Genomic DNA, 14666 nt, shown 5'->3' with positions numbered 1-14666 from the left:
ACTGTCATGGCACTGGTGAGAGTGTCTTTTAGCATGCTAATGCATTATAATTGTGAATAATGAGCAGTGAGGACTGCTAGAGTTTCATTTGTAGCCATCTTGGTTTCGGCAGGTTTTGGCCCGCTCCTTTACTGTGTCCTGCAGGATCTTCATGACCTGTGTCTTGAGAAACCAGTCTTGCCGAACTCCTATCTTATGCCCTTTTTCCAAAATATTATATGTATTATATCTTCCTATTTTCATGTGTTTTTTTTTTTTTTGAGATGGAGACTTGCTCTGTTACCCAGGCTGGAGTGCAATGGTGCAATCTTGGCTTACTGCATCCTCTGCCTCCCGGTTTCAAGCAATTCTCCTGCCTCAGCCTCCTAAGTAGCTGGGATTACAGGCGCCCACCACTACACCCAGCTAATTTTTGTAATTTTAGTAGAGACAGGGTTTCACCATCGCCAGGCTGGTCTTGAACTCCTGACCTCAAGTGATCCACCCGCCTCAGCCTCCCAAATTGCTGGGATTACAAGCATGAGCCACTGCACCTGACCACTTCACATATTTTCTATCTAGTGGGAGACTGCCTTTCCCTGGCACGGGCTGCAACCAATTATTATTTTAGAGAGACAGTTAACAACTGCCTGACCTTTGCCTGAAGGTTACATACAGGTTGACATTCCTGGGTGACCTCTCCTGCTCTGTTCCTGTCTGCCTAACTATGTACTCTAACAGAAAGACCTAGTAAGGAAAGGAGATTCTCTGCAGACTGTGAATGCCCCCAACAAGAGACGGCTTTGCAGGGCCATTTCAAAATAGGTCAAAAAATGTATTTTGGAGTAAAATACTTTGATTCCATTCAGCTCTGGCTATGTGTTATGTGATGCTATGCAAACATGTTTGGAATTTGGTAATTTATTGTTACAAAGAGTCTGTTCTGTCAGTCTTGGGATCTCTATTTTAATGTTAATGCTGGTCAGTTGTGCCTGAACTCCAAAGGGAGGAGGGTATCATGAGGCGTGTCCCGTATGGCCCGAACTGGTTTTTCAGGTTTCTTTGGGTCCTCTTGGCCAAGAGGAGGATCTGTTCAGTCAGTTGAGGGGCTTGGAATTCTATTTTTTGGTTTATAAGACCATGGTAATTTCTGTATTTAGTCAGCATTTAATCACTAAATCTTAATCTTAGTAGGCATTTTTTAAAATGCTGAGCTAAAGTGAGATTTTTCTCTTCCTTAAAAATCTGGGACGGGCGGATCACGAGGTCAGGAGATCGAGACCGTCCTGGCTAACACAGTGAAACCCCGTCTCTACTAAAAAAAATACAAAAAACTAGCCGGGCAAGGTGGCGGGTGCCTGTAGTCCCAGCTACTGGGGAGGCTGAGGCAGGAGAATGGCGTAAACCCAGGAGGCGGAGCTTGCAGTGAGCCAAGATCCGGCCACTGCACTCCAGCCTGGGCGACAGAGCGAGACTCCGTCTCAAAAAAAAAAAAAAAAAAAAAAAAAAAAAAATCTGGAATTCTCATTCATTCTCTGATTAGTTCAGATGCAGTGCATGAAAAACTATAAAGCTAGTATTACAGCTATTTTAGAATTTGTCTAGCAGGTTTTCCGGTCTTTACCGGAAAGCCACTCTAACCCTAAAAAAGAAAGAAAAACCATAAACCTGTGTGCTCCCTGGACCCTTCTTTTCTGCAAAACCTTGCTCAAATCAGAGACAAGGACCTTCTTTTCTTGGCTATTCCCTGCCCTGTCCTTTCTCTGAAATCCTTTAAGATGGCCAAGCTCTGTGGTTTCAACCAGGCAAATGCTTCAACAGAAGGGGAAGGGGATGCTCTTTACCCTTTCTCACTCTGTTGCCCAGGCTGAAGTGCAATGGCACGATCTCGGCTCACTGCACCCTCTGCCTCCTGGGTTCAAGCAATTCTCCTGCCTCAGCCTCCCAAGTAGCTGGGATTACAGGCACCTGCCACTAGCCTGGCTAGTTTTTGTATTTTTAGTAGAGACAGGGTTTCACCGTGTTGGTCAATCTGGTCTCGAACTCCTGACCTCAGGTAATCCGCCCTTCTTGGCCTCCCAAAGTGCTGGGATTACAGGCATGAGCCACTGCGCCCGGCCACTCTTCACCTTTTATTACCTTCCTTGAGCCAAAATAACTGTGCTGTGGCAACCAGCATTCAGCACCCTGCTCCCTCATCTGAGGCAGGCCCAATGAAGTTTTCTCTGAAGGACTATTTTTTAATGAGGGAGATTTTTTTCCCCAAGACTTTGGCAATCATTGTGTTCCCCGTACTTACTGCCACAAGTGTGATTTACTTTTTACATATCAGGATTCCCAGATCCTAAGAATGACTTAATAGCAATAGATAACTGTCACATATTGCTAATTCTATTTATTTCCCAAGAAAAAGAAAGAAGTGTTAATGGTATGGTGTTCGTTACTGAGGCTTCAGTCTTAAAAGGGGAATATAAACTTCGCAGGGCTGTGCACTGCACTGTATGTGAGGTCACACAGTCTGGGAGGCCCTGTGCCACCTTGTCAGGCTTCCTAAAGGAGCTCTCAACTTCCATCCACACACAAAGGCGTCCCCTGGGGGCCAGGCCCTGGGCAAAGCTAGCTGCCTCAGGAAGTTGCCCACACAGCCACAGGGCGGCAGATCTGCCAGGTAACTTGAACAACCACTAGCCCTCCCCGCTTGGTAGCCATACTTCTTATGTTACTGCCCCAGAAAGCAGAGCCCACGGGCATCATCACTTCCATCTTAGGCTGGCACCATTGATACTGGTGGGCTGGGGTCGTCCCCAGATACCGGTAGGACCTGGACTCAAGCCGATGTCCAGACTTTTGAAACCAATTGTGAGAAGGAACTTGAGGATGAATCCAAACATCGTGAAAGTTGGGAGATTTATTTGCAAAACAAAAAGTACATACTCAAAAAAACGAAGTGCAGGCATGCTAAAGAGTGAGTTTGCCCCGTGGATTTGAGCTGCTACCTTTATGGGTTTCTTTAACCAAGGGGTGGAATATTCATGAAAATTCCTGGAAGAAGGTAGAAATTTCTCGGAACTGTGGTGCCACCCGTTTTTACACCAAATATAGGTATTCCCAGAACTGTCACGAGGTGGTGGGTGTGTGATTGAGGATGTTAATGAGCATATAATGAGGTTCTAGGAGAAACCCAGGCCAAATCCGGCACCACGTTGGGTCCAGTCGGTCTTAGCCAACTTGGTCCACACCCTGGTTTTTCAGGATTTTATAAGCTCACAGCTTCTGCAGCTATTTCAAGTGTCCTTTTGCTAGTCATGTGAAACTGCCGCCTGGAATTTTCCACATCTCCTGCAACCACTTTGTATTATTCTTATCTTACCATCAGTGTGCTATAGCGGGTGAAATCCCTCCTATCGGCAAATGATTGACTGTTCTCCTTCCTCTCCAATACTGTTAGGAGATATGTGTTTGTTTCTTAATTTTGACACATTATGGGATTTTGATATTTTGGTATTCTAAAGAGTTTAGTATTTTGCAGGTATTTTAATTTTAAAAAGTAGGCACTGCCTCTATCTTTACCTGATTTTATCTGAACCCAAATAGGTCTTATTGTTTCTAAGACAACTATTTTAATCGGTGTCTAGGGTTTGTTGCATTCGATTGTTCAGTTTTGCATAAGTGAACCGTGCTTTGATGACAAACAGCCAACACCTCTACGATGATCTCATTCAGCATTCGAGTCCAGGGTAGTTTGCCACAGGTCTCGGCTCTCAGAGGGTAACTGCATGTGCATGAATCTCCTGCCTCATTGATTTAACGCCCTCAGAAGAAGTGCAGTGGGCCGCTCTCTCTGCACACTTCTGCCCTGAGTGGGAGATGGGCCGGCCTCCGGGGAGAGGCGCTAGGAGTGTGTTTTGATAGTTTCTTCCACAGTATGCACGGCTACGAAGTCAGCTCGGCAAGTTTTTAATTAAGTTTGGAGTTACATTACATACTTTATTTATTAAATTTAAATCTATGGTAGTTTTAAAACTCATATGAAGAAGAATTTGTAATATTTTACATTCATATACATCAGAAAGTGGGAAAAAAACAATTGAACTATGTTTTAAATTGAGTTTTATTTTCCCCCTGCCCTTGAGTCATTTTTAAGTATATACATGGTAGTGTGTGCATCATATTCATTTCATAAAAGCACCGATGGTTGTAGGAGATCAGTGAGCTAAAGGACAGGCACATATCTCTCAAACTCATTCATATTGTTCAATAAATTAAATTCTTAAAGAAAGGAAAAAACGCCTATTAACTGGAACACAAAAGCCCCCATCCCTGGTCCCAGGGCACCTTTCTCTAGTGTGATGTAATCCAAAGGAGAACTTATGGAGGAAAAAAAAAATAGTTCTTGTTTTGTGTACACTCAAGAAAATTAGGAAAGATGAGAACAAAAAGAAAAAGGAAAATCTCTTCTTTTTGGGGCATGGGTGGGGGTCACAGTCTTACCATGGTAGGAACTCACTCATTGAGTGGAAGAGGGAGCGGAATCCCCCCACCCACCCCCACACACTCACACAGAGAAACGACGTTTCCAGATGATGACTTTATGTAAATCAGAGAAAGGCTCCGTTGCCCTAGAACGCCTTCCTGCCACCTGTGGAGAGGCGTTGATTAGCCCCCTGCAAAGCGATGCGTCCTGGGTGGACAGATGCCCAGAACCATGCACAGTGGCCCAAGGAGAGGGTGGGACCTGCCTCTTGGCACAGAGCAATCTCTGCCTCTGCTAAATAAACTTCTATAGCTCCCCCAGCCCTGAACGATTTCTCCATTTTCTGAGCCCCTAAATCTGTATCAGGTACCACTGCATGAAGAACAGGTGTGGCACATGGTAAGACAAGGATCAGCAGGACTCTGCCCACTGGGAGAGGAGCGGTAAGGTGAAGGGGATGTCAGTATGCTGGGCAGGTGGGGGCCTCTGACGAAGAGAGACCGCTTCCAGGACTGGCAACATAACTGTGGCCCCAGTGACACAGGAAAATGCGGGACAGGTTGTGCAAAAATTATTAAGGATTTCAAGATGGCGACAGCAAAGCGTTAAACCCAGCACAGAGTTCTCAGTGGAGGCGCCGGTTCTCAGGCCCCTGGAGCCGGCACTGCGTCCCTGATTCCGTCAGCTGTGGCTGCCCCGTTCAGTCTGAGCAATGACAACCCATGTCTTTCCTGCCATTGCCCCTAAGTCATCTCGTCCCTCAACGCACACACTCCAACACCCTACACACACACCATAGTCACACACCCCACACTCTCACACACACAACCACACATATTCACACATTCACCCTACACATACTCACCATAGTCACACACCCCACACTCACACACACACACCCCACATTCACACACACCACACACATCCGCACACTCACCCTATACACACTCACCCACCATAGTCGCACATCCCACAGTCTCTCACACACCCACTCACACACTCACACTCACACACACCCACACACCACTGTTACACACACACATTTGCACACTCACCCTATACACACCCACCTTAGTCGCACATCCCACAATCTCTCACATACCCACTCTCACACACACCCCCACACACTTACCACACATATTTGCACGCTCACCCTATACTCTGTCACACACACACACCCTATATACACCTATCATAGTCATACACTCCACACTCACACACAAGCACATCCTACACACACCAGTCACACACCCGTACTTCTCTTACATACACTCATACTCACATTCCCACACTCACCCACCCTAACGCACCCCATAGTCACACACCCCACACTCTCTCCTACACTCACACACCATAGTCACACACCACACCACACTCACCCCACACTCACACTCCACACTCTCACACGCACCCTTCAGTTACACTCACATACCACACACACCCCACAGTCATACACACTCATTCACACATCATAGTTACACACCCCACACTCTATCTCACACACACCCCCCACACTCACACACACCACACACACCATATTTACACACCCCACACTCTCACACACAATACAGATTTGCACACTCTAACACACACTCCACACTCTCACACATACTATAGATTTGCACACTCTCACACACACTCCACACTCACGTGCACACACACATCCTCGCACACCTGCAGTCCTCCTGAGACCCCTTTGGGCTGGTCATGTTCTTCTCCCCGGAGAACTGGTGAAGTAGGAAGCACCCTCTCCAGCGTTCTCATCAAGAGCTAGCTGTCTATTGTTCCTCTCACAGCCTGCTTCCTACCTTGTATTTGTTCAATAATGCTAAGCTAAACCATTTCCCTTCCCAGTTCCAAAGCCTGGAATGACCTCAAATCCAATATAAGAGAGTCAAAATATCCTGCCTCCACACGGAGAACCCTCCAGACCCTCATTGCACACTGTCTCTCTCCACGGTTTTCTCCAGGCAAGCTGAGAGCTCTCGCTCAGGGAATAGCCTCTGTGCTTCCCTTTTGCACGCCTGGTCTCTTATGATTACAGTTTGCCTGCCTGTCTTTAGCTGTCCCTTCAACTCACGAGTTTTGCACTTTTAATGTTGACATTTAAAAAAATGTGTTTCATAAGTCTAATCAGTATCAAAATATATTATCTGTATTTACTTAAATATCAACATTTTACAATAAAGTTATCTGTGTAACTGAATCTGAATATTATAGACTTTGAGAGTTTCCATGATCAGTTTATAAAAGACATGTAAAGCTTTTCATTAACAGTTGAATATTTACATTATTCTTTTCCCCCTGGAACTTACATTTCTATTTCACCAACCCCACTGCATTTTATCCTAATACAGTATATCCCTCTGACAGGAAGTCTTCCTCATCACTATGTCATATGTCCTGTCAACAAAAATAAGTACATAGTGAGAATTACATTTTTTTAATTCTTTGTAAACATAGAGTTTTTATATATGAGAAATATCTAGATTAATATATTTTACAGTTGTGATTCATACACAGTTGATTGCACATGTTATACATTTTTAGTAGAAAAAATATAGAATTTTATCCGAAATATATCTCTTGCTGAGTAGGAAGGGGCTTTTATTTCTCTGGTGTTCCAGTACCCATGACTGAGGGCTATTTCCTGTTAAAATGAGACAGTTTTGGCATCAATTCTATATATATATGTTTGGTTTGTTGTTGTGGTTGTTTTTTAATTTCACTGTTGTAAGTAGTTAGGGCAATTTTAAGATTCAATTCTGTTTGTATTTAGGGCCATGGTTATGGTAATAATCTGTGAATAAGTACATAGGAATGGAGGAAGTCACTAAGCGTCACTCAATTTTTATAACTCCTTCCAGGGCTCGTGCCAAAAATCACAAAAAATTATTTTTTAGGTCCTATTACCTGACAATTTGATTAGGTTCTCCTTTATTTTTTAAAAGTACTAGAAACCAGCTAACTTTCAAACAGATTTCATTGGCCCAAATTAGAGTCATTGTCTCAGTTTCTGGAACATCTACCAAAAAAAGGCTTTCCTAAATGACATTAATTATACTTATTTTATCACAGATACCTTCTATAATTGATTAATACTGTTAGAAAAAGTAAGATTGAAATATTGTTCAGTTAGTACACCTTTGTAATATGATGCAGTATTCTTAAATCTTCTTTTAAAATACTTTCGTCAAAAACTTGAGAATGGCAAATTCTGGCTCATTCATGTCACTCAATTAGTAAAATGGTCACCTTTTAACAAAATCTGCAAAGCCAGTCCTCTTCAGCAAATCCAGCAACCAAGTCAGATTTCTTCTCTGTTGGGAAATCCTACCTTCCAATTTTTTAGATTCAAACCCTTTGTGTTAATGTGTGTGCTGAGATGGCCATCCCACTTCTGAGGTTATCTTCTAAGATAAATACACAGGTGAGGCACAGAGCTTTGCCATACTCTCTTGTCTAATGAAATAAAGCTCTTCTGCTGCCAATGTTTTGTTCTGGGCTCATTGCTCTGCTCTTATGGCCAGCTCTTGCAGGAGCAATTTGGCTTCAGCTGGGAAATAGAAGAAACAGGGTCTTCAAAATTTATTACCACTTCTGCCTCCCTGTTGGGTAGTGAGTCTTATTATCAAACATAGCAACATGGCCCAGCATGCTCAGCTCTGACTCTGTTTCCATGCTTTACCCTAAACAAAAATAGTTACAAAGCCAGCAAGATGGGAAACCTTACCAAAGCGCCTCAACAGAAGGAAGCTTCACAAGGACATGATCTCATTAACCCTTTCTTCATTTTCCAGAAGGTTTTTATTTCCAGAGTCTATGTAACATTCACAGTGGCGAAGATACACCTCTGTTATTTTGAAACATGGTAGAAGGACATTTGTGATAGGGGAAGTGTGTGTGCGTGTTATCTAGCTTGAAGACCATGGACAGAAAGTAACAGACTTGCTCTAGGGTGGACTCAAATCCATCACACACTGGCCCTTGATGTTCCTTTTCATCAAAATGTCCCTTGACTGGCCTGCCCGAGTCCCTCCTGCTCTCTGGGCATGGTGAATTAGAGGACACTCCAATGAAAGAGGCAGTCCCAATCACAGAGCTCCAGAGAAGGGAGTTTGGAAGCTAGAAATGCAGATTTCTGAGTCTTTCTCCTAGAGTTGAGGCTGTAGAAGTCCATGAGCCTGTAGAGACAGGATGTACAGAGAATTACCTCTGTGCATGTTCATGGGGAAGCATGCTGTGTTAACACAAAAGGAGGAAGGATGCCCACAAGTCAAATTGAGAATCCATACTCGATGGGATGCTACAGGGCTTTTCTGTAAACCTATAATATTTTTAGGGTAATTATGATAAGAAAAACAGTAATGGAACAGCCAGTGTTAATTCATCTTTACATTCCCCATGGTAGATTTGTGACTTAAGGTACACCAGTGGTAAAGCTGAGGTTTTCTTCACAATTCCACTTTCCAAGTCTTTTTCCTGCACAAAGTCACCAAAGAAAATCAGCAATTCTCCTAAACTCTAGACTAGGGAATCTTGGTCAGAGAATTTGTCTTGCAATGACTTATGTCCAGAGAATGGTCTTGTGTGGAGAGAAATATCTCCGCTGAATTCTTACAACTAAATGAAAAAATTATATGCTTGAAGATTTCGTTAACATTAGGACATAAAAGCAAAAAGAAAAATGCCTAATTGTCCAAGTATAGATAAAGGACTGACTAAAATAATGGTTCGTGTGAAATGAGTATGACTTATGACCCTGGGGTAGAATCAAAGTCCATTTTATCTGTGAGAGCTTCGGAGACATTCATAACAAGGAGCCTTCTATGTAAACAGATTACTTGATAATAATAAAAATAATACTTAGCCAACACTGAACTACTCATGATGCTCCAGATACTGTTTTAAGCACTTACTCATTTAATCCGCAGAGTAACCCTATGAAATACAAGTAGATGGGAAAGCCAAGGGCTATGGAGGTTGACTAACTTGCTGAAGGATACCTAGCTAGTCAGTGGCAGAGCCAGAATTTGAACACAGAGTCTTGTGCTAGTGTCTGCACGATGCACACTGTCCTGTCCCAACAGGTTTCTCATTTGTTTTGGTCAAGCCCTGTACTTCATAGGATCTCTCTCTCATCAAAAAATTGTGTGTGCAGGTTTTGGGCATTAAAAACATGACATCAATAATGACAATAATTACAGAACCAAAAAGAAAAGTATCTTTCCTTTTCCATATTCTTTTCCACATTCATATGCATATGTAATTATTATAAGATTATAAACATAAAATTTTTCTCCTTGCCTTTTCTTTTTTTTTGGAAACAGAGTCTCACTCCATCCCTCAGGCTGGAGTGCAGTGGTGCAATCTTGGCTCACTGCAACCTCTGCCTTCCAGGTTCAAGCGATTCTCCTGCCTCAGCCTCCTAAATAGCTGGGATTACAGATTACAGGTGCCTGCCACCACACTTGGCTAATTTTTGTATTTTTAGTAGAGATGGGGTTTTGCCATATTGGCCAGGGTGGTCTTGAACCCCTGACCTCAAATGATCCACCCGCCTCAGCCTCCCAAAGTGCTGGGATTACAGGCATTAGCCACCACTCCCGGCCAAGCCACATCACTTTTTAATGGGTAACTGTGTATTGTCATCAGTAACATATCACAAGTATTATTGTATTTTAATGTTATAATCCTTTTGCAGTTGTATACCCCACTTTCTTAAATTATATGTATTTAATAGCTGACAATTCTTGCTATTATGTAATGTCTTGTATTCACTATGTTTAGATATACATTGCTGAAAAAAGCACAAATTGAATTATAAATGGACTGTCTTTGTCTTACCTGAATAATTTATTTTGAACTTGTAATAACAAATGAATTGTTGCTTAGCAAGAATGCTGATTGTGACATTTAGCTCAAGATATCAATAATCCCTGCAGTTCTTGGCAGATTATGGTTAGAGATCTTATACCTCAGCACCATAATAAATAAATATTTTTGCCTTCTTCAACAGTAGGTGTCAAAGCAGCTAATTTTGTTGCTCCATCATTGTTAGTTCATTCTTATCTTGAGGAAATTTCAAAAGAAAGCTTGAAACTGAAGACCATTTTACATGACTCATGTGAAGTTTGTTGAATAAACAAAATAAACCCATGGCAGTGAAATCACTCCATGATTAGTTGGCGGTAGAGTTTGTTCAAGAAACCCTAAGTCATTTTCTTGGTGCATTCGTTTGTCCAGCACTGTATTTTTTGCAAGATGGCAGTTAAAGGATGCAACTCACTATCAGAGTGCAAATTAAGTGAAAAAAAAATCTTATGTTCATTTATCCATTATGTAAATATCTACTGAGCACTTTGACTCTGCTGGTGGCCAATTATACAAGACAGGCATGACCCTGCCCTCATGGAACTTTTGGCCCCAGCTTGGAATTGTCAAAGAAACACAAAGCTGGACACTAGTTAAGGAGACCAGACAGATTCTAGTCAGTACTACTGCGGTAAGGAAGAGACCTCAGTGAAACCTCAGCTTAGCTCCCCTGAGACAAAGGTGGTATGTGCTAAATGAAAGGGACTAAAGGAAGGTAAGGGGGTAGTCTATGGGTTTAGGCCATCTGGGTTTGTTAATTGACACTTACCTGGAGGAGAAACAAAAGTCTCTATCTTTAGGACAGGACATAGTTTCGCCAAATGGATCAAGGCCCCACAAAGTTAGGATCTTACTCTCCCTCAGGAACTGGGAGACAAGAGAGCTATCTTACTGAATGTTTGCATTTCGAAGAGATGGCTCCCACATACTTGAGAGGACATTTCTGGGTGGTAGAAGGTTTCTATCTCAAAGGGGCACAGAAAGAATAAATAATTGCAAGCTTTCTAAAGTAAATGTTCTAAGAAAAGTGAGCTCAGAGGCCTATCATCAGGTGTTGTCTGAAACAAACAGTAAATTTTTTTTTTTTTTTTGAGACGGAATCTCACACTGTCGCTCAGGCTGGAGTGCAGTGGTGCAATCTTGGCTCACTGCAACCTTCACTTCCTGGATTCAAGAGATTCTCCTGCCTCAGCCTCCCAAGTAGCTGGAATTACAGGTGCCTGCCACCATGCCCAGCTAATTTTTTGTATTTTTAGTAGAGACTGGGTTTCACTATGTTGGCCAGGCTGGTCTCAAACTCCTGACCTTGTGATCTGCCTGCCTTGGCCTCCCAAACAAACAATAAATTCTTTTGGCAGCATTGCGTTTTCTCAGGCAGGCATTTTAAGGGGGCTGGAATTGTCATCCTAGGAACACAGCCTGGAACTGATAGGAACTATGCTGGTGTTTATTCAAGACTTTTCCTGTAGTGGGGTGGATGAAATCACCTGCGCTGCAAGTCGTAGTTCTTCTAGGCCAAGGTCAAGGCCTGCTTGAGAACTCTGAATAGAGTCTGGTCAAGGACAGTCTTTATCCCAACATTGGCAGTTAAAACAAAGCTCATTGTGTCTGCAGTAAGAATGTCGTGCAGGTTGTACACTCCACAGCATGCCTGGCCATGTGCAGTGGTCTCGTGACCACAGCTGCTTCAGCTGTTCAGAAAATTTCTAATCGGTTCTCCTCAGTTTCATCCTGGTCAGTGGACAAGGTCCCTTCTGTCCTACCCCTACCCAAGGTCTTCAGGTCCCTTACTCTCATTTCAGGGCAAGATGACAGGGGAGTTATAAGTGCCCAGGGCTGTTGGATGATTTGTGGTCCACAGTGCAGGGGGCTGGGGGCCTCCTACACTGAGCACAGCACCATCTTCCTTCCGGCCTTTCCTTTAGCCCTCCAAGGAGAAGGTCTTTGTTATCCCTCCCCATCCAGGACACCCTCTCTCCCCTGCCACTTCCTCCCCCAGACACTAAAATTCTCCATAAGCAGACATCATCTGGCGCTCAGGCTGTGGCTCTCTTTCTCCTCTTTATTTCCTCTTTGCATTGGACTAGGGGAGAAAACCCATCTTTTGGAACCGGAGAGCAAATTAATGTACAGAGGAAATGCATGAATTAATACTTATAGATGAGCCTCCACCATGTGCACTCACAAGGGAGCATTTTAAGGGTTCCGATGGTGGACTTCCGAGAGCTCTGGGAACAGACACCAGGAACACAACAGCCGATCTGCCACGGAGTCAAGAGGATCTTCCGGGAGGCTCTGTCATTCTGTAAATCAAGGGGTTAGGAAGACAGGGGAGAGGACAGGGAAATGGAGTGTGAAGATAAGCGTTGGCCAAAAAGGTCTACCATGCCTTTTTTTTTTTTTTTTTTTGGTCTTTTATTTTTTGTCTCTTCTGCTCTCCATTGGATCAAATACGTTTTGTTTTATAGCTTTCTTCCCTCCCCTCAGTCCCCCACTGACTTGGAAGTAATGTGTTCTACTTCAATTCTTTAGTGGTTAACTTTCATTTTTTAAGAGGCATAATTAACTTTATGAACACTGAAGCTCATTAATCTCTGTACTGTACTCTAACACCACAAAAGCCTTACAATGCCCAGCTTCCCTCCCCCACCTCCCATACTTGGGGCTACTTTTATTTCCTTCTTTTTGTAAACTTCCAGGTCTGGTCATTTATCATTATTTTTACACTCAGTTCATATTTAAGTGAATCAAAGTGTTTGCCAGTTTCATCTCTTCAGATGGCTTCTTAAATCCAACTCACTTCTAGATTCAGTATTCTTTGTGCTGAAATAATCTTTAAGCTATTTAGAATGAAGAACTCTCTCGGTCTTTGTTATAGCTGAGTTAACCCTTATTCTTGAAAGACAGACTTGCTAAATATATAATTCTAGGATAGCTGTTGTATTTTCACATGGCACTTTGAATATATTATTGTATTATCTTCCGAAGTCCTTTGCTGCTTTGTAAAAAGGTGCTTTTGTCTAATTGCCGTTACTTTTTAAAATTTTATTTTTTTATTTTTGAGACAGAGTCTCGCTCTGTCACCCAGGCTAGAGTCCAGTGGTGCGATCTCAGCTCACTGCAACCTCCGCCTCCCGGGTTCAAGCAATTATCCTGCCTCAGCCTACAAAGTAGCTGGGATTACAGGTACATGCCACCATGCCTGGCTAATTATTGTATTTTTAGTAGAGACGGGGTTTCACCTTGTAGGCCAGGCTAGTCTCGAACTCTTGACCTCAAGTGATCCGCCCGCCTCGGCCCCCAAAGTGCTGGGATTACAGGTGTGAGCCACTGTGCCCCGCCTAAAATTCTATTTTTAAATTGACAAATAATATTTTACATATTCATGGTGTACAAAGTGATGGATAGTGATGCAATCAAGGTAATTAGCATATTTGCTATCTCAAACATTCATCATTTCTTTGTTTTGGAAACATTCAATACCCTCCTTCTATTTAATAGCTATTTGAAACTATATAATATATTACTGTTAACTGTAGTCATCTTACCATGCTATAGAACCTAGAACTGATCCCTCTTGTCTAGCTGAAATTTTATGTCCTTTAACATACCTCTCCCTATCCTTCCCTCCCCATTCCCTTGTCAGCTTCTAGTATCCTCTGCTCTACTTTTAACCTCTATGAGATCAACATTTTTAGTTTCTAGGTATGAATGAGAACATGTGGTACATAACTTTCTATTCCTGGCTTATTGTACTTTAAAAAACATGGAATGCTTCACAGTTTGGCATGTCGTCTCATGGGGGAGCCATGCTTATTTTCTCTTACTGTTCCAATTCTGACAGGTGCATTGCAGAAATGAACTCTGACATTACTTTTGAGATAATCTTTCTTCTCCTGGTAATTAAAGTAGTTGTCTTTTTATGGTCTGCAGATTTACTAAGCTGTACCTATGTGTAGATTTATTTAATTTATTCAGATTAGGAGTTGTGGTGCTGCCTCAATTAGAAATTCCATATTTCTTTATATCTGGAAACTTCACCATCATCCCTTCAAACATCCCTCCTCTCCCATATTCTTTTTCTGTTTTTGGAACTCCTTTTAATAGATAATGGACATTTTCATTTCTCTTCCCTATTATTGAAACCCTCATATTTTCCAGATCTTCGTGTGACATCTGAGTGATTTTCTCAAATCTTTTCTCCAATAGACTAATTCTCTGAAGTCTGCTCTTTCAACCTTCTATTGATTTCTCTATTTCAATGGCTAGACGTTTCACTGTAGAATTCCTTTGCTTCTTTTGCTAATCAACTTGGTCTTTTCCCACAGGGTCCTGTTAC

The 14666-nt window shown here is 42.5% G+C and overlaps 1 non-coding gene and 1 pseudogene across 1 annotated transcript; one reads left to right on the top strand and one right to left on the bottom strand.

Moving 5' to 3' along the window:
* Nucleotides 1-1553: 1553 nt before the first annotated feature.
* LOC119620653 (U7 small nuclear RNA) lies at nt 1554-1615 on the top strand. The gene has a single exon (XR_005237198.1). It is a non-coding gene; the product is annotated as a U7 small nuclear RNA (small nuclear RNA).
* A 12472-nt stretch (nt 1616-14087) lies between these two features.
* LOC119620652 (U6 spliceosomal RNA) lies at nt 14088-14188 on the bottom strand (annotated as a pseudogene).
* Nucleotides 14189-14666: the final 478 nt, after the last annotated feature.

The sequence above is a fragment of the Chlorocebus sabaeus genome, chromosome 21 (genome assembly GCF_047675955.1).
Source record: "Chlorocebus sabaeus isolate Y175 chromosome 21, mChlSab1.0.hap1, whole genome shotgun sequence".
NCBI lineage: Eukaryota > Metazoa > Chordata > Mammalia > Primates > Cercopithecidae > Chlorocebus > Chlorocebus sabaeus.
Note: the sequence above shows the minus strand (reverse complement) of the source record. Positions and strands in the feature narration are given on the sequence as shown.